The sequence below is a fragment of the Lycium barbarum genome, chromosome 5 (genome assembly GCF_019175385.1).
Source record: "Lycium barbarum isolate Lr01 chromosome 5, ASM1917538v2, whole genome shotgun sequence".
Lineage (NCBI taxonomy): Eukaryota > Viridiplantae > Streptophyta > Magnoliopsida > Solanales > Solanaceae > Lycium > Lycium barbarum.
The window spans coordinates 29,148,569-29,164,479 of NC_083341.1; the positions used below are offsets into that span (position 1 = coordinate 29,148,569).

Here is a 15,911-nt window from a genome sequence, read left to right on the forward strand (position 1 = left end):
ATCACCCCTAACTTAGGCTTTTAGCCTCATTTTCCGCACTTTTGACTTGTCACCCCCAACTTAGGCTTTTAGCCTCATTTGTCATTCTTCCGTGTCAAGGAGGGACTTGGTGCCAAATGGGATTATTCACAGAAGGGAAATAGGTTAGTTCATGGTTAATCGAAGAAAAAGTCTATAGGCTCAAAAATGGGAGACTAGGGATCATTTTCTGTACGGGCCAGGCTCATTTAAGATACTTGGGGGTTAATACAAAGAAAGCCTAAGATCACTTCACAATCAAATTCTCCTTAGAATTCACGCACGACCAACCGGGCAAGTTCTAGATTGCAAGCATCATATGCAAATAGAAGCTAAAAACTCACCACACAATGGTATAAGGATTGTTTAAATATTCCGACTTCATTTCCGTTTGAAGATTTCATATGCATAAACACCCTTTCTTTGCAATGTCATTAAAAGAACCATACATGTCAATATCAACAACTCATTTTTTATGTATATCACAAATTATTTTTCGGAGGGATATCATTGAACTTGTAAAAACCATTTATATCTATGCTAGAAACACGGACCACTACCACTTAAGTCATCATTACTTTACTTCTATATTAAACATCCTAAACATGCTAGGTTTAACATACACATAGCATTCTTCGGGAATATAAACACATAGCAAAGAACAGCCGAAGAACGTCCTAACACATACTTGCTAATAAAAATAATACCAACAAAACAAAACAATAACAATTGTCTTAAACACATGCTTATTATCACAATTTTGGGATAAAATACCCATCAAAACAAAAATACTAAAAACAATCTCCAGTATACTAAAACAGCAATCCCAACAACCAATCAGTAAATACTACACCCCCAACTTAAAAGCATGCATTGCCCTCAAAGCATCAAGATAACGCATTAAAAAAAATGGAGGGCCTCCCTGGAGCGCATTAGGTACTCGGATCTGTCGCAGCATCATGGGGTGGAGCAGTGGGTGGGGGAGAAATACGGTGAGCCGGCTCAATGGGCTGAGCTGAGCTAGAAGTAGCTCCTGCGGTGTCGGAACTTAACCGGGACTCCTGGCGGATTCTTTTCAAAGTACGCCGCTCCTCTTCCTCATTCTGTGGGCGCAACTCAGCATATGGATCAAGACTTTGGAGAATGGGCTCGAGATCTGGCGATGCTCTGCTTCGCTTCCCTTTGTCCGCAGAGGGGATATCCTCCTCCAACTCCTCGTCGTGCTGTTCCTCAACCGTGTCTTCGTTGTCATCATCCCCTAGTAGGCTCTGAACCGGCTGGTATAGGCTCTGTACCAACTCTGTGTGTACTTTAGGAACCTGTTCTATCGCCACAGCCACTTCCTGGGCCTTCAATTTCTGCACATCATCCTTGACATACCGCAACTCACTCCGAATAGCGCCCAATTCTAATGTAGGGTGTGTCCTAGTCAGCTCAGTCATCCTGCCCTCAATACCATCTATTCGGGAGTGGATTTGTAGGTGGTCCGCAGCCATTTGTTCTTTTATCGGTCGCAGCGCTGCATCAATAGCCCTTTTTGTGTATAATTTTAGCTCAGTCATGATCTGCTTGACCTGCCTATCTGTGCGATCCGCTTGCAGGACCACTGCCCCAAATTTGTCCCGGTTGAACATCATTTTTCTCGCAAGCTCGGGTGGGACTCCTGGTATTGCCTGCGGTGGTGCTGGGCTTGCTCCAGTGGAAGAGGTAGGACCACCCGAAGTAGGTGCGGCTGGAGGTGGCATAGGCTGTGTAGCATGATCAGCCGGTGGAGCCTCAGAATCTGTGGGCTGATCCGCAACCGCTCCCTCTTCACCCATGATAGCCAAGGGTATAACATCTGACCCCGTAGGCCCCTCCGGCACCTCAGAAACCGATGCAGAGGGCAACGAACTCTGGCTGAACACCTCATCTTTCCCTTTTGTGATGTCATAAATATGGTTGGAAATCACACTGTGATCGATATGGGGTAGGGGTTCTGGTTCTGCACGCAAGCATAGTAGCGTAAGCAGGCATGGATGAATGAGGGAAGTGGCCGGCTGGGTGGCTCTCTCTCGGAGGTCTTCGGCTATCAGTCGTCCGAAGTTAATCTTATATCGCGACATTATGGAAGCCACAAGAACAGCCCTGTCTGGAGTCAAATAATTATCTGATTGGGTAGGACGGATGCGGAACAGAACAATTTGCCACCAAAACTTTGCCTCTGGCGTTAGGGTGTTTTTCCAAATTCGCGTGGTGGCTGTCAACTTTGGCACTATGGCCCATTCAGGATCTGTTGTCCGTGCAATAACAGAAGCTACCCATTTTCGGACGGGGATTGTATCCTTCTGTTCAATTTTGTAGGCAAACTCCCCTTCTTCCGCTGCTGTAGGCTCCATATAATCTTCCCCGAATAGTGTTTTATTTATAGCCGATGGAGAGACATCTATCGTCTTTGTCCGGAATACAACCTCATTCATTGCCGGTACTTGAGTTGGTCGCTGCCCTTTCTTCACTACTTTGAATACAGCTGCCCCATATGAAGCGTAGAATTCCCTAACAAAAACCGATATGTAGGACCCAACGGGGTTTTTCAAAAACTCCAACTTGTGGAATCGGATAGTATCACTAATGCCGGGATATCCTTCTATTCCATCGAAGATGACATTCCGTTCCTCGAAAATACTCCGCCTTGGGTCCATTCCCTCACCTTTTACCCGCTCACACCCCTTGTTATACAAATCTTCAAATCCCTCCACATTAAACCGGAGGATCTTCTCAGTCATAGCTTGCAGCCGAATGTCAAGTTTCCTTCTTTCCTATTCGCGCTCTTTTTCGCGCTCCTCCGCAGTAGGCTGTCTAATGGGTGGTTGAGGTCGGTGTGTTGGTGTGATAGCCCGCTGGGGTTCACTTTGGCTCGACGAACTCGACGAGCTCGACTCTCTTAACTCCTCAGTCGAGGAGGAACTTTCTAATTGTGGGTCTGGTTGGCTGGGTGCAACTGGTGGGGGTGGCTTGCTAGGTGCGACCGACCTCTTTTTAGGCCTGGCGTCCTTGATCAGATAGTCGTCGCGCAGCCGTGAGGTTACCTTGCTTGCAGCACGACCTTTTCCTTTTTGCGCGACCTTAGGTGAAGCCTTCTTTGATTGTCGTGGTTTACCCATACCTGTGGAAGGAAAAGTTAGATATGATGTACGAGAAGTTGTTAAAAAAAAAATTTACACCTTATGAATTTAAGCTAAGGACTTTAATTAGGTCAGGTACCGTAACACAGTCGACGGACCGTCGATGGTGTTACGGGCCGTATCTTCAACCGTAACTGAAATGGTTCAATTAAGCAAAGGGACCGTAACACAGTCGACGGTCCGTATAGTAGGATACGGTTCGTAACGTCTCACCGTAACATGATCAAAATTTCCAGAAAAGTTACTGGAAATTTGAGAGGTGTTACGGTATGATGCTACGGTCCGTCACTCGTGTTACGGTCCGTAACACCTCACCGTAACGTCTGTCAAAATTCCAAAAGGTTTTCATGGAATCCATCGATGTTACGGTGTGGTGTTACGGTCCGTAACATAGGATACGGACCGTAACATCCCACCGTAACATCAGCCAAATTTCCAGAAAGTTTTCATGGAAATTATCGGTGTTACGGTGCGATGTTACGGTCCGTAACATACGTTACGGTCCGTAACACATAATGATGGGCAACAGATTAGCAAACAAATGACTTGGCCAAATTTTCTCGTTTTAAGCACGAGGCCAAGATTTTTGACTTAATGTCCCATGGGTATGTTGTAAAACAATATTATATCCCCTCACATGCCTCGGGTTACTCAGACTTCACCCGGTTTTATTAAAGTTTTTATTAGGGACTTTTATCGAACAGTTGGTGGGCAAACCGATTTAGTAATTTCACAAATGAAACCTTTAACCGGATTTGCCCTCCAATTCAGTAGGAAGCAATTGCTCGTGCCCAAGAATCTTTTAAACAGCACCAATACCAATCCCAACCCCCAACCATTGTCAAATCCCCCATAACTTATCAATTGAAATTCAAACTCAACCAACACAGCCCAAAACACGAATTTCAACGCATATTATACGAAATTACTCATGAGCATCATAGAACTCGTATTGATAGCTAAAAGAAAAGAGCAAAGACATGTAATACCTGATCGTTGGCAATTGTAAGGATGAAACTCAAACTTACAACAGGGATTGTGATAAGAAGATAGTAAAGAGATTTTTAGAGAAATATGGGGGAGAATGGAAAGATGAAGAGAGGAGGATGTGAAGAAGAGAAGAGAGGATTTATGAGGGAGAGGGAGTTGAAAAACGTTTTAAGAATCCTTTTAATATGAAATGGGAACCGTCGGTAATGTATTTAAACATTTCCGACAATTACGTTACCTGTTACGGACCGTATCCTGAGATACGGACCGTATCTTGTGTTACGGTCCATCAAACGACCCCGTTTCACTTATTCATTAATGACCTGGCAGTCCAATCGACGGACCGTAACTCGTGTTACGGTCCGTATCACCTGGCTTAACATGTTGAAAATTTCCAGTGAAGCCCAGATTTTGTATCAAAGTTACGACCCAGTGTTACGGTCCGTAACACGTACGACGGACCGTAACTTGTACCGTAACACTCTTCCTCATCCTTCAGTGATTTTTTTCTTTTTTTCTTTTTGCCTGTTACGCTTCATGATACGGACCGTAACATGAGTTACGGGCCGTAACATGGAGCGTCTCGCCTTGGATCATTCAGCAGTTATTTGGTCCCTTCAGTTCTCAAAATCCCACCACATTAGCACATCAACAACACAAAAGAATACAAGGAAAATACAAACTTTAAACTACTTACAAAGCGGTAAATGTGGGTTGCCTCCCACACAGCGCTTGGTTTAACGTCACAGCTCGACGTGGTACCTCATTTTCGAGTTCAGGAGCCATATTTCAAACGATACCTATCCACGACCTTACCATCATCAATACACCAATGGTAATGCTTCACTATTTGTGCATTCACCTTAAACGTCCGAGTGCCATCCTCGGATTTCACCTCAATGACGCTTCCATTTGGGGATACACTCACAATTTCAAAAGGGCCAGACCAACGGGACTTTAACTTGCCTGGAAAGAACTTCAGGCGTGAATTGTACAACAAGACCAAGTCTTTTGGCTGAAAATCCCTTTTTAGGATCTTCGAGTCATGATAGTATTTCATCTTTTCTTTGTACAGTGTTGCACTTTCATAGGCATTGTTCCTAAATTCATCCATCTCGTTGATTTGAAACAGCCGCAGCTTGGTTGCTTCATGCCAATCCATATTCAGCTTTTTCAATGCCCAAAGGGCTTTATGCTCAAGCTCAATAGGCAAATGACATGCCTTCCCAAATACCAACTTATACGGTGAAGTCCCTATAGGCGTTTTGAATGTCGTGCGATATGCCCATAAAGCATCATCCAACTTTTTAGACCAGTCAGTGCGATTCACATTGACCGTCTTTGCCAAGATGCTTTTTATTTCTCTGTTTGAGACCTCAACCTGACCACTCGTCTGAGGATGATATGGAGTGGCAACCCTGTGATGCACGCCATATTTTTCAAGAAGATCAGCAAATGGTTTATTGCAGAAATGAGATCCACCATCGCTAATAATAGCTCTAGGAGTGCCAAATCTAGTAAAGATGTTCTTTTTGAGAAACACATTGACTCTCCTACCATCATTGTTAGGCAAGGCCACCGCCTCCACCCATTTGGAGACATAATCCACTGCGACAAGAATGTATTTCAGGCCGTAGGAGCTCACGAAGGGCCCCATAAAATCAATTCCCCATACATCAAATAGCTCCACCTCAAGAACAAAGTTCATCGGAGTTTCATACCTCCGACCTATTGTGCCCTGGCGTTGGCATTTATCACAAGAGCGTGCCAACATATTTGCATCACGATAAATGGCTGGCCAGTAGTAGCCACACTCTAGCACCTTGGCTGCTGTTCGATTTCCACTGTGATGTCCACCAACTGGAGAATCATGGCACGCTTTCAAAATGTCCATCACCTCAGATTCCGCCACACATCTCCGGATCATATTGTCAGCACACGTTCTGAATAAGTAAGGCTCATCCCAACAATACTGTCGGCAGTCTCTCAAGAACTTCTTCTTTTGATATGTCTTCAACTCTTCAGGAACGATGCCAGTTACCAAATAATTGGCAATATCGGCATACCATGGTGCCACATCATTGGAAATGACCAAAACTCTTTCATCCGGGAAAGTGTCATCAATATCTAGCACCTCACTCGGTCTCCCTGGTGCTTCCAGTCTGGAAAGATGGTCAGCTACTTGATTTTCTGACCCTTTCCGGTCTTTGACTTCAAAGTCAAATTCCTGTAGCAACAACACCCATCTTATCAACCGAGGCTTAGCATCCTTCTTCGCCATCAAATAGCGCAATGCAGCATGGTCAGTGTGAACCACTACCTTGGCACCCAACAAATAAGCCCGGAACTTTTCAAAAGCATAAACAATAGCAAGTAATTCTTGCTCCGTTACTGTATAGTTCAGCTGGGCTCCATTCAATGTTTTGCTGGCATAATAAATTAGGTGTAGGATTTTGTTTAGCTGCTGACCCAGCACAGCACCAATTGCAAGACTACTGGCGTCACACATTAATTCAAAGGGAAGTGACCAATCTGGGGACACCACAATCGGTGCGGAGGATAATTTTAGCTTCAACTCGTCAAACGCCTTGATGCACTTCTCATCAAAATTGAATTTGGATTCTTTTTCTAAGAGTTTGCACATGGGATTTGCAATTTTTGAGAAGTCTTTGATAAACCTTCTATAGAATCCGGCATGCCCCAAGAAACTCCGAACTCCTTTTACTGAAACGGGCGGAGGGAGTTGTGAAATCACATCGATTTTAGCTTGATCAACCTCAATCCCTTTTTCTGAAATCTTATGGCCAAGGACAATGCCCTCCTTGACCATAAAATGACACTTCTCCCAGTTGAGCACGAGGTTGGTTTCCTCACACCGTTGCAGCACCCGATCAAGATGACCCAAACATTCATCGAATGAATCTCCCACCACAGAGAAATCATCCATGAAAACTTCAAGAAAGTTTTCAACCATATCAGAGAATATGGACATCATGCATCGTTGGAAGGTAGCTGGTGCATTGCAAAGACCAAATGGCATCCGGCTGAAAGCGAATGTCCCATAGGGACAAGTGAAAGTAGTATTTTCTTGGTCTTCCAATGCAATGTTGATCTGGTTGTATCCTGAGTACCCATCCAAGAAACAGTAATAAGATCTTCCGGCTAACCGATCAAGCATTTGATCAATAAAAGGCATAGGGAAGTGGTCCTTGCAAGATGCGGTATTCAGCTTCCGATAGTCCATACACACTCTCCAACCGGTGACAGTCCTTGTCGGAATCAACTCATTTTTAGAGTTAGGGACAACAGTGATGCCCCCTTTCTTTGGCACACACTGAACTGGGCTTACCCATGGACTGTTGGCAATCGGGTAAACCACCCCAGCATCTAACCACTTAATTATCTCCTTCTTCACCACCTCTTGCATCGGTGGATTTAATCTTCGCTGATGCTCAACACTCGGTGAACTTTCCTCCTCCAACTGTATTCAGTGCTCACAAATTCTGGCGGGAATCCCCCGGATGTCTGCAATAGTCCATCCCAAAGCTCTTAAATGCTTTCTCAATACTTCGATGAGTCTTTGGATTTAGCCCTCATTCAGAAGTGATGACACAATAACTGGGAGGGTGGCATTCGTTTCAAGAAACACATATTTAAGATGAGCTGGAAGTTGCTTGAGATCCAACTTCGGTGGCTCAATAATTGAGGGTTTTGCTGGAGGAGTTGTTCGCTTCTCTAGATCAAGAGATAGTTTCTTGGGCTCATAAGAGTAAGACCCCAGACCGATGAGTGCATTTATTGTCTCAGTATATCCCTCCATTTGTTCAGCATCAAAATTTACCAAGATGGCCGATAGTGCTTCACTCAAACATTCTTCCTCCATTTTGAATTCCACAGCATCATCCACCTCATCAACAGAATTGATGACAGAAATACTTTGATAAGGACTAGGTAATTTCATACCTCTGCTTGCGTGGAAAGTCACCTCCTTATCGTTCACCCGGAACTTTATTTCGTGCTTCTCGGAATCCATAAGAGCTCTCCCTGTGGCAAGGAAAGGTCTTCCCAGAATAATAGGAATTTCTTGATCAATAGCACAATCAAGAATCACGAAATCTGCCGGCAGAAGGAATTTCCCGATTTGAACCAGTACATCATCAACTACCCCCACTGGCCTTTTTATCGATCTGTCAGCCATCTGCAATCTCATGGTAGTTGGCCTCGGCATCGCTAACCCTGATCTCATAAAAATTTCCAGGGGCATAAGATTTATGCTAGCCCCGTTATCACATAAAGCCCTAGCAAAATTTTGCTGCCCTATGGTGCATGGAATTGTGAATGCTCCAGGATCTTCCCTCTTTTGCACTGTGGTCTTGGAAAGAATGGCACTAACGCGGTGAGTGATGCCCACAGTGTCATGTTTCAATGGTTTTTTCTTCTTTGTTAAAAGGTCCTTCAAATACTTAGCAAAGCCAGGCATTTCTTGGACAACATCCATGAACGGAAAATTCATCGTTAACTGCTTGAGTTGATCATAAAATCGCAAGCACTTCTCATCTTCTGTTTTTCTCACCAGCCTTTGAGGAAAAGGTGGTGAAGATTTGAACAATTGGCTCAAAGGGCGAAGAGCACCGAAACGTTTTGCCTTCCTCTTTTCCTGGTTTTCCACCGGTTCCTTTGGTTTATTAAGATTCAGCTCTTCTTAAACTACAATGGAGACTTCCTCCCCTGCTTCTTCCTCGACAATATCATCCAATACATTAGGCTGCGCTTCTTTTTCAACAATTGGTTCCTGATCAATTGGCTTTTTATTGTCACCCTGAAGTATTTTTCCACTTCTGGTGCTAATGGCAAGTACATTCTCCACAGAGTTCACTCCACTACCTTTTGGATTAGGAACTGTATCACTCGGTAATTGTCCCCGTTGAGGAGTATGCACTTATCGGGAAAGGTCTCTGAATTGCGCTTCAAGCTTCTGAATGGAAGCTGAATGCGATAGTTGGACCTGGGACATTCCCTTGATTGTGCTCTCTGTTCTGTCTTGATTCATCAGCATTTTCTGCATCATACTCTTCAGTTCTGCAGAATCATTAGACGTGTTGCCAGCAGAGTTAGTCGCTGAATTATCTTTCCATGGCTGGGAATTGGATGCTTGCCCCCTAGGTGGAATATAGGGGTTAGAGCTCTTGTTGCCATAATTATTGTTATTGTAATTCCCTTGATTGGGATTACCCTGATCAGTTCTTCCATAATTATTTCCTTGGTAATTTTGTTGAGGCCTTTGCCATGGGTGATTACCGGGACCTTGGTAGTTTTGTCATTGATAACCCCCTTGCGAGTTATTGACATAATTCGCATCCTCATATTGTGGCTGCCCCTCAAGATAAGTTTCGTCAGAAACTTGATACATTCCGGAAGCATGAGGTGGCATCTCATCGACAACATTTACACATTTGGCCTCTTTCTCCATAAGCCTTTTGGATAATAAATCCACGGTGGTTTGCAATTGAGCGAACGTATGATCTCGCTCATGATTTTCTTTGGCCACCGCGGCCACAGAGGGACTACCATATGATAGGAATTCGCTATCACTCGAATGCCAGGCTTGATTATGGGTAGTAAGCTTGTCGAGCAACCGGGTGATGTTGACAAAGGATTTGTCCATGAAGCATCCCCCAGCTGCAGTGTTGACAGCTATTTGATTCATTGTATCTAGCCCCTTGTAGAACTTCTCTGTGAGAATTGCATCTGGAAATCCATGAGTCGGAGATTGAGCTAGATAATATTTGAACCTCTCCCATGCAGCATATAGTTGTTCCCCTGGAAGTTGTTTAAACCCAAAAATCTTATCCCGAAGCTCAGCCTTTTTGCTGGGTGGGAACCATTTTTTTAGAAAGATATTGGCCAGCTCATTCCAGGTATGAATAGTATTGCTCGGGAGCTTTTCATACCATTCCCTAGCTTGGCCAGCTAAGGAATATTTGAAAACCCGCAGTCGCAGTGCATCAGCAGGAACAGCACCTTGAGATTGTTGGGAACATACATGCACGAAATTCTTTAGGTGTCGAAGTGGATAGTCCTCCGAAGAATTTCGGAAATAGCCTTCAAGTTTCAATAGCTGATAGATAGAACTATCAATTTTGAAATTACCATTTCCTGTTCTCGGGGGAACTACAGCAGAAGCATAATCAGCTTCGTCGATGAATTATGCAAATACATTCTCATCCTCCTCTTCTTCTGGTGCAGGATGGTTCACTTGGATCCCCCCTTGGTTCCCTTGATTGTGATGGGGTCTTCCAGCCATGCTCACCTGGTTCACTAAAACAGCAAACGGGGTGTGATGGAATAGAAAAAGTTTTAAAGAATAGTACACAACAATTAGTAATTTCTGAACCGTATTCCCCGGCAGCGGCGCCAAAATTTGATACGCTCAAATTACACCTATTAATGGCGTAAAGCGGACGTTGTCAAATATAGTAACCCAACAAGGTTGGGGTCGAATCCCACAGGGAATATGGAGAGAAAAGAGTACTAATCGTATGCGATACCGGTCTTTAAATGCTTTAATCCTATTCCGGATAGTTTGAATTGATTGTTGAATAATGTAATTTAATACTTTGACTTAAAATGTAATTAATGTGAGAGAGAGAGACTAAGGTTGTGTTCCCCAATTTGATTAGATATTATGCTTCAGGTTTCAAAGTGATATACTTCTAATCGTTGTTCTATGAATATGCACTTGGTCTCTTAAAGACTTCTTAATGTTTCCCAACAGTTAAGCAGTATTTCCTCTTTATGATTCTTCCGAATATAAAAGAGTTACAATCGAAGAGCGACCAATGATGCCAATTTAGACTTATTCTTATTCCTAAGTTAGTCTATTAAACGAGGGTTAACGCCTCGAGTCATTGTTATTCAATCTTACCAATATTGACTCTCTTTCCCAAGAAAAGTCAATATAATGGCTTCGGCTAATGCTTGCAATCATTACCCAACGTTACAACTCAAAGATAGAATAAATAACAACAACCATTATGCATATATCAATAATAGAAACCCATTCACATAATACCCATCATGGGATTCACAACCTTAGAATTGAAATTAGCTACTCATAATGTTTCTTGATAGAAAAAGCTTAAAGATTAACATAATACACTTACAATACTAATACAAGATGGAATGAGAGTGGAGTTGTTGCCTTAAATGCTCCAACCACTTCAAGATTAAAAACCTAGGGTTTATGCCTCTAAAATAAAATCTGAATAATGAATTAAAACCCTACATTATGTATTTATAGAGCCAAAAATCGCGCCAAGTTTCTGGACAAAAATGCCCTTACGCCGCATTGTTACGGACCGTAACTCAGGTTACGGTCCGTCCTTCATTTCGTCATTTGACCACTTTGACGTTACGGCCACCATGCGACGGACCGTACCCTGTGTTACGGTCCGTCCTTCTGAAGCGTAAGTGGTGACAATTACTTGGCAACTCTCTGGAATTTTGGATGATGTTACGGTGAAGGGTTATGGACCGTAACACTAAACCGTAACACTGAAGGTTTTATTGAAACTCTCTGGAAATTTAGCTCATGTTACGGTGACATGTTACGGACCGTAACATGAGTTACGGACCGTAACACTCCACCGTAACACTGATGGTTTCAATGAAAACTTTTTGGAAATTCAGGCCCTGTTACGGTTCAAAGGTACGGACCGTAACATGAGTTACGGACCCTGTTACGGTCCGTAACATGAGTTACGGTCCGTAACATGAGTTACGGAGCGTCGCTTAGCTCCAATTTGTCCGTTTTTTGAGCATTACTTCTCATTTCCGATCCTTAGTTAATCAACCTTATAAAACACAAAAATAACATAAGAAACAATGTAAAAACACTTAAAATCAAGCAACATGTCTAGTTACAAAGGCATAAAATGTGCTAAAATTCACGGCACATCACTACTCTAGCACGAGTCCTCACTATCTGTGAGAGAATAGAAGGATAATTAGATACTAATTTGAACCAACTAGATACCAATTAAAATCAAGTAGCACGAAAGGAAAGAAAGAATTGGAGTTTTCCTAGTGCCCATAACCTCTCAAAGATAAGTACAGACGTCTCCATACCGATCCACAAGACTTTATTAGACATGTTCTTATACAGGTGAGATTGGTGAACTTAGAGCTCTGATACCAACTGTCACGACCCAAAATACCATTATGATGGCACCCACACTAACCCCTCTGGTGGCGAACCATCCCCTTAATTCATTACTTATTTAATTACGAAAAGACTTAAATAACAAGATCAAATCATAATAAGTCTAAGTCAATACCATAAATATAAAGTGCGGAAGATACTACTAAGACATAATACAATCCCTAGAAATGAAGTCACCATACAAGAACAGCTAACCAACGGTGTCTAAGAGTAAATACGTATGTCTGAATAAAAATGAAAATGTCTAGTGGAATAGTAGTAGACAAATAGGAATGAACTCCTGGGTCGCATGGCAGGTAGGTAGCTCACCCTCGGAATCCTGGCAGCAAATAGCCTCAAGGCTAGAAATGGGGTCTGGAAAAAGGTCCTGCTCAAAATATACACTCAGGAAAAGTGCGGCAAGAGTAGTATCAGTACACACATATGCTAGTAAGCATCATAGGCCAACTAAGATTAGTTTACACTTATGTTCTAAGATTAGTTTACGCATATAACATAAATAGATAGGCACATAATCACCACTCAAGTCTCAGAATATCGCACAACCAAATCATCGCCTAAGGTGAAACACCTAAACACAAGTCTGTCAAGTTTCCAATATTTCCTCAAAGTAACCACAACATGAATACAACCAACAATCTAGTCAATCGATGTATAATGAGATGATGATATATGTAATGCAATGAAATGGACTTCATGAAATGCAATGGACAATACTCAGACAATACTCACTCTGTACACATATGCTCTGGATAGAAAATCGATGTCTCGACAGTCATGAGCCGCAGGGGACCCATGGCGTCCATTTACCGCACGCTCTGGAATGTCTCATCGGATCATAAGCACACATACCTTCTGCTCGCGAAACAGTCCCGGATCACAGATTCACATAATGATTTCATCAAAGGATAGTTGCCATAAATGTTTCATCATCAATACCATATTTCTTTCATCAAATCATTTCCACACCATTTCTATCTTGTATGAGTGTATGAATGCAAAAATGTCAAATCAAATGCAATCAATGCCAATGAACATGCTATGGAGGTCATAAACACCATAAGCCACATCAAGTCTTACATAAATCACAACAACCATGGAAATGGAATCAACATCGAGTTTCAATCACCATAATGAATCTGCCACATCACACCACTATGATCACATAAGCAAATACACCACATGTCAAGAATGTGTAAAATAATGGTGACAAGCCCACATAATCAGAAGTCATACCAACCTAATTGTATATCCGTCCCAACATCATGTCTGAAGACCTAACATGCTTTCTCCCGTTAAATCTACGCATACATACGATTCGCTAATCAAAGTCTAACTAAAGTAAGCCATAACCTACCTCAATTGCCGAACTGGTGCCACGAACTACTCCACCTAGGACTTCCCTTGGTGAAGTGCCTCAGAATGATCGAAGTCTAACAATTACCAATTCTAAGTAAGTAAATGACCATAGAATATTCAACTATACGAAAAAAGAATCGGGTTTGAAAGTTACCCAAGATCCCCAAAATACCCCTAACGAACCTCAAGGGCAAAACCGGAGTTTAAGGGCGAAATTACATTACCCATAGTCTAATTAGTTATTATCCTTAATTTCATGGAGTTATAACCACAATTGGTCCTTCAACCAAATACCATTTTCCCCACCTGAACTGCTAAGTTTTTATAATCTTTACGAACATTTTCTCTAGTATTTCTTATATTCACACAATTATTTTGGGGTGTATTGATCTTTATCAAGAACTTTTGATGCCACAAATATTAATTGATTAACTATAACAACAAAATCATTTTATTTAACCAAAAAAATAAAAAATAAAAATCATTTTCTTGAAGCTGTCAAAAATTTGTTTGAAATCCTATGTATCTTTACCGAGTTATAGTCCATTTTGCATTCAGAAAAATCAATTATAATTATTCATGTGCAATAAAAGTAGAAGTTCCTTTTTTTTTTGTATCATTAATCCACTGCGAGTGTAATTAACCCTTCGTGTTGTGATGACAACATGCCCAATCTTATTTTAGCCGTAAGAAATTTCTCAATTTTGCTACTGCGTTCTTTTTGTTGCCCTTAAGAAGAAACAACAAAAGAACTTTACCTTATGGGATTGAGGTCTTTTGCAGATACAACATTGTTAAATGTTTCTGTTGCAAAAAGACTAACTTTTTGCTCAATTTAGGGGTAATAAGAAACTTTATTTTCTGGGTTTGAACTTCAGTGTTGAGATTAGTGCGGCTATAGAAATTTATGAGTTTAGGGCTCCCTGGAAGATGCACGCCAGAGAAATTGGTGGTTCCATTCTCTGCTAATTTTCTTTAATAAAAGATAACTTATGTTGAATTCTTAAAGAAAATCATGTTAACTTGTTACAATAATTTCTTATAGGGATAAAACACTATTACGCCCTGAACTATACCCGAAGTTGCTACGACACACCTTACCTTTCCCTGGATTCTATTACCCTCCTAAACTTATTTAAAACAGAATAATTACCTCCTTAAACGCTGATGCTGGGAGAGTGACATACACTCTCCTTGCCACATGTGTATTTATTTATTTATTTCAGCTTACGTGTTGATTTTTTTTTTTAAATAAACAACTGAATTTTCTTTTAAAAAAATGATTTTTAAAACCCGTTTTTTAAAAAATATTTGAAAAATTGATTTTTTTTTAAGAAAAAGAAAAACTGAAAACATGGATTATAAAACTGAATTTTCTTTTAAAAAAATGTTTTTTAAAACCCTTTTAAAAAAAAAAAAACTGCAAACATGAATTTTTTTAAAATATGGAAAATAGATTTGTTAAAAATATGGAAAACTTGATTGTTTTTTTAAAATGTCTTAAAAAATCTTGATTTTCATGATTTCATTTTCTTAGGACACTTTTATTTTTCAAATAAAATTCGGAAAAAATATTTTTCTTGTCAAAATGTGAAAAAACTGATTTTTTATAAAATTTTGGAAAATTTAATTATTTTTTTAAAATGTGGAAACCCCGTTTTTTAAACCTAAATTTGAAAAACTAGATTTAGTTTCATATTTTAAGAAAATACAGATTTTTACGAAAAAAAATTAAGTTTTCCCTTTTTTTATGTTTTTCAGAGTGAAACACATTCTTCTTGCCACGTCAGCATTTAGAGGAGTTATTATTCCGTTTTAAATAAGTTTAGGGGTAATAGGACCCAGGGAAAGGTAAGGTGTGTCGTAGCAACTTCGGGTATAGTTCAGGGGAGTAATAGTGCCTTATCCCTTTTTGATATTGATAGTTAAATTTTATTTGCATTTCCGATAGTTTAAACTTTTTATCAAAAATAAATTTATTTTCTTGAAATGAGATTTTTATAATATTTTATTGAAATAGTGTAATTCCTGCACATTCAGATATTGAAAATAAACAGTCTTAATCATTCAGTGTTCAGATCTAGAGACTACATCTTAGTATTCAGATTCTTAATGCACATCTTAAAATTCAGGTGTGATGCACATCTCAAAATTCAGAC

The 15,911-nt window shown here is 40.9% G+C and overlaps 1 non-coding gene across 1 annotated transcript; it reads left to right on the top strand.

Annotated features, from left to right (window-relative positions):
• Positions 1-9,925: 9,925 nt before the first annotated feature.
• On the top strand, positions 9,926-10,032 carry LOC132643028 (small nucleolar RNA R71). The gene has a single exon (XR_009583485.1). It is a non-coding gene; the product is annotated as a small nucleolar RNA R71 (small nucleolar RNA).
• Positions 10,033-15,911: the final 5,879 nt, after the last annotated feature.